Source organism: Labrus mixtus, chromosome 10 (genome assembly GCF_963584025.1).
Source record: "Labrus mixtus chromosome 10, fLabMix1.1, whole genome shotgun sequence".
Lineage (NCBI taxonomy): Eukaryota > Metazoa > Chordata > Actinopteri > Labriformes > Labridae > Labrus > Labrus mixtus.
The window spans coordinates 9,710,414-9,716,194 of record NC_083621.1 but is presented as its reverse complement, the minus strand read 5'-3'; positions in this window follow the sequence as shown (position 1 = coordinate 9,716,194).

Below are 5,781 nucleotides of genomic sequence, written 5' to 3'. Positions count from 1 at the left end.
TGAGTTATGCATGGCTACTGAAAAAGGACACTGGCTATGAAAAGACACAGTATATATATATTTTTTTTCACATTTGGTTGCACAAAGGATGTTTATGCATAGCACATCAATTCATGAACTCACTGTTCACTAACAATGTATAGAAACACTTTGAATTGCACAATGTAGAATACACTTATATGAAGGCCAATTTGTGTCAAATCATTTCTAATAATAAAGACGATCCTGCACAACTTCTGCTGCCTGGAAGGGTTTTCTGTTCTGCTTGAGACATGTTCAGAAGTAACCTGCCTTTTACTTGGATATGCCCCAACAGATAACAGGGCAGGAGGGTGTAGAGTGTGGATGGATGAAAAGATATAATGTACAAAATATTTCATCTGCATCCAACAAATCTTATGATTGTTCTATAAATTCTGGGTAGAAGAAACCTGGAAGAGCATTTCACGTTACATGTTGAGTATAAATATAATATCTTACATTGGACAACACTGGCCCTTTCAAAATCAATAATGGTTAGAAATAAAGACTATTGCAGAAGCAGTTTGAGGTACTTAAAAATAGTTGTACTTCTGTCATTTAGCAAGTCAGTGTCTCTAGTCAAATGCACAATTATTGAGTCAATATAATATGTGAATTCAGGCAATATTAATTTGCAGTAGATTTTTAAGAAGTGGTCTCTTCAGAAGACACTAAAAAGCTTAGCAGGCCTTTTATCTCAGCTGTTGTTGCTGAGCTTTTAAGCCATTACATATTCTCTTGCAAATATAAGTTGGAAGGACTCATCATTGACTTTTTTACTTCTTATTCACTTCTTAAGTGTTACTTTTCAGAAAACAGCACAAGAGTAAATGATGAATGAATGAATGGGTGATTTTGAGTTTTCTTTTAAATATATATTATATATTATGATTGTTTGATTCTTTATGGGAAACCACTGTTATCAAGTGAATATGTTTTTTGCCAATAGACCCAACATATACATCCATACATCCAAGTAACGTTTGTGAGGAACTGAATAAATATTTATCTGACATTCAGACACAATACATCTTTGAGCAAGACTTTTCACCACTGTCATCTGCAGCTGGGTCTTACAATTACATGAGTGGACTTGGCACAGGCGGGTGATAATAATTCTGAATTACAGTAACTCAATGTGTTTGCAGCCTCTGGCCACTAAAAATAGAGAAGACAATGAGAACAATACATTTTGTATAAAGGCGGAGGGCAAGGGATTGAAGGATGTAAAATATGGATACAGCGAGGGAGGGGAGATATATAATAGAAAACAGATATAGACTTTATGGTTAAACTCCATTGACCCCCTCAATCAACACTGAATTGCTCTCTGTTTCATGGAAAGGACAGCATCGTATTTCTTTTCCCATATTGTGTCCTCTACAGTGCCATGAAATTAAGTTCAATCACTAGGCAGGCAGGCAGAGCAGCGTGATACCCCAATAATTAAGATGAGATAAGACAATTCTTGATTGATCCCCAGAGGGGAAATTCAAGGTTTGCAGCAGTAAAATGACAAGAAAAAGAGTGTGCATAACTGAGGAACAACGTCCAATTTCAGTTTTGAAAGCAATGGAAACCACAACCCTGGTCATCTAATTCACTGGTGCTTTTTTAGTACTCCTGTGACACAGAAGAGGTCAGCCAAGAAAACCTTAAAATGTCCAGAACCTTTAACATCATAGTGCTAATGTCATCCACAACTAGATCCTGGCTGCTAGTCCATGTTATCAGCTCTTTCCCCAACCACACACAGCCTTGGTCAAGCTTCCTGACACTTCAAATGGTTTGCCAAAACTCTCTTGAGATTTAAAAGTTATTTTCTGTAGCCTCCCGGAAATCCTTCGGCACCCTGGATTTGTTTCTGCGACCTTCGAAGCCACCGCCTTCCTGCCTCCCCAGTACCTGCCTGCTTCTACAGTATAGACGCAATCAAGCCTGATGGCCCCCTTCTTTGGTAAGACAGCCTCTTTTATGACTAGTGTTCACAGCTTGGTCCCAAGGTTTCTACCAAAACAGGAAACCATGAACACCTGAAAGCGGCTCCAACCAGAAGCCCCTTCAATTGGGCTGATTATGGCCCACCAAGACTACCTGTCCACCAATACCTCAGGGATGAAAGAAAAATTCTTCCAAAAGTGAAAGTTGAAGACCTGACCAACAGTGGGCTCTCTTATCATTGACAGGGTCAGCCTGACAGCCTCTTCTGATCTAACAAATCACCAGTTAGTAACTGCTCTTCCCTTTTACTTAGTAAAAATGTGTGAAAGACAAAGTCTACATGTTTTATCATAAGAGCACAGAGGCATTTAACTTAACAACCAACTTGCAATCTAACATGGACATCCGTTATACCAATCCATGATAACTTAACAAATATTCCTGTGGCACATATTGAGCTGGCCATCCTTGGATTCCCCCCTTCCACGTGTCTCCATCTGCCTACGTGAGTGTTGAAGTCTCCAAGCATAATTTTGGAATCCCTCAGTGTAATCCTTTCAAGGACGCCTACAAGAGACTTCAAGAAGGCCTAACACTCTAATTCGTTGTGACAAACAAAAGCTCCAGTCTTTCATCTGCATCACTTTTCTGTCCCGTGGAGAACTCTGACACAGATTTGAGTTCTGTCTCACAACCAGTGCTATACATAAAGGTAACCACTCTTCCTCAAAAACCAGCTCTGTTTTCCTACCAGAAAAGAGAGGACATTTCATGTCACTAGGTGCAAACTGCAATGCTGGGAGTCAACACGCCTGAGGTCCAGGCCTTTGTCTGTTGCCTCGCTTACACAGCAGCTGACCCTGATGCTTGTGTTGCCAGTGGTCACCCTGCAGGGAAGACTAGACTATCAAACGCAATAAAAAGTTCTTTAAAAAGTGAAAAAAAAAAACTCCCGGGCATGTAGGGTCTGTGGAATGCTGAAAGTCTGGTTCCTTCTCTGGGGCTTAATTGCTTTGGGAGATCATTCCAAGGACTTATTCCCCCGATAACAAAGCTGCTAGGTTCTCAGGGGTTCACAAATCACTTTTTGCTATGAGATATAAAATCATTTCAGAAGACATTTGAAAAAATGTATGCACATTGTTGCCCATCTCTCTCTTTCACCTTATACTATACTATCCCTTCACAGTCCCCGATCTATTAAAGAGAAAAAGATACATTTTCAATCATACATTAAGTTTTTAAGAGGTGTTTGTTTTCCTTTTGGAAATTATGTTAGGAAGGGTGCCTCTGTGAGGTCTGATGTACTCTTCAAGTCTCGTATCAGCAAACGCCCCCATAATCCAAATCCAGTAAAAGATTTAATCCAAACACATTACATCCATAAAGATCACCGGAGTGATTCAAAACTTACGCTGTTTACTCTGCACTAGTTCATGAACTATTATTGTTTTTTAATGTTTTTTATGTAGTTGATTGTGTTCATGTTTTTACTCTACTACTGTGTATGTAAGCTGACCTTGAGGGACATGAAAGGCGCCCATAAATTAAATGTATTATTTATTATTATGAACTCTGGCCTTTGGCCGACACCTAATTTGATAAATCAGGACCTTCCATACACTGTTCCTATGCAATTATAGCCGATGATAGCCTGAGTAGAAATGGGACTTTCTTTCTCTCCCCTTTGTGGCTGCTTCTCACGTGATGCAGATGTGTGAATGTAAAAAAGGAATAACAGCAGGGTCAGCAGTCTCGTCTCTTCGGAGAGTCACGAGCAAATGCGGTCAGCTGACTTGAGTTGGCAAAAGTGAATCTAAATAACAAAAATAATGTTAACAGAAGCAAAATTAAACATGAAAAATTATTAAATGTTCCATTAATAATTTTTCAAAGCAACGTCCACATTAAAAATTAATAATACATTTAACACAGATAATTAATGGTTAACAGATTAACCACCATGTGCCCAGCTCTGTGCAAAATGATATAATCGTAGTTAGTCCTCCAGAATTTGTGATTACCGCATCCCTAGCAGCCAGCTGCTTTTCTTGGTAATGATTTGTTCTTCTTGACAGTTTGCTATCAAGAGAAAGCAGACCATTGCTTTACATAATTGGCCCGTCAGAATCAAGTACTTAACAGAGCTGTGTAATTTTATCACATGAATTACAACTAGGAATTTCCATTTCTTAACATGCCATCAGTTTCAGGTGAGTCCAGGTCAAACCAAAATTAAGTTTGATGACAAACTTGAGGTTTGAGCAGTTTGTACACACAATGTAATGTTCTGATGAAAAACTCTCAGTGGCCCAAACTGAATCTCGAAAAGCAAAAGCAGAGCAAAGCACTTTTCTTTGAGGCTCCCCTCTTTTCTGACTTATCCCTCTTTCCCTCCCTTTATCAAAGGTCACGGGTGAGTCTGAATGTGCCTGTCAGCACTGACACACACTCACACACTCACACCCTCACACACTCACACACACACACACACTCACACACTCACACACACACACACACACACACCACACAGATAGTTCAGGGGAGTTAAGGCACAGCCATTTCCCCTTGCAGTCAGATTGGAGTCTGACTCGGCTTTGAATTGGCACAGCCTGTAGCTCCCAACAACCGCTCACATTTAATCCTTACTTCCAAGTACTGAATGAGCATGTGCACATTTCTGTGTGCATGTGTGTGTTCAAAACTAGAAGAGGAAGATTACACATGTCACCTGGGGAAATAGGAATACGAGACAGAAAGAGAAAGAGAAAGTGAGAGTTACAGAGACGAGACAGTGACAGATTGTTAGCATGTTCATGTGGGTCCATAAGTGCACTCAGCAGCATGCATCTGACTTCATGGGGATTATGGGATGGATGGAGTCTGGTTATAATATTGTGATGCAGCAGCCGTACAACAGCCACACATAGTATCCCATCAGTCTCAGTCTGCAACAAGACAGGGTCATACTAGTGCCTAGCTGCAATGTAATGCAAAGATCAGCCAATGAACAGCAACTCCATCTATACTTGGAAAGTATTCATACAATTTTCATATCTGACTCTCCCTTAACTTTGTGTATTGCCCCTTAAACAGGAAAAAAGCCTGGCATTGTTTGTATTGCTTTAAAGCTGCATTCTTTTACAATCTGGCTACAAATTCTCCTCAACAAACACATTTCTCTTTGACATTTGATATGTAGCTTATAACATATTTTAAGACAGACAAAAAAAATTGGCTGCTTCTCGAAAGTGGCAGCCACTTTAATCTCAATTTGTCATGGTTTAAGTTTGATATTTTAAAGCTGTGGATGGTTCTTGAATGATTGGACTTCAAGTACTTTGTGGCAGCTGGAGCAAAGCAGCAAGCTCAGGGTGCTAAATTGAGGGATAATACATTATTAAGCCAGCCCCATGGATGAATATTTTACACAATTCTTCAGTCTTGACGCAACTGCTAGAATCCAGCTTCAAGATAGCAGGACACCAGGATGATAGACTTGTCACAGCATGGTAGTCTGTGGTATCGATTCTCGTGCTTTTTGTCTTTTTGATTGTTGTTTCCTTTAAAAAAAAAAGATTATTATGTTGCATATTTTATCTGCGCCCCCCCCCCATCATTTTGGAAATGCTAGTTTTATGATATAGCTCATTCTTGTCCATTATGTCCTCCTTCCTCTGTCTCTCTCTGTCTTCCCCCACTCTGTGTGGCTAAAGTAGTTTTTGCACCCTGCTTTACCAAGAAGCAAGGCTGCAAGGAGGGGACATCTGCGGTGGACCATCAAAGCATGCTGGGAAAAGTAAGGATGGGGCTGGAGGG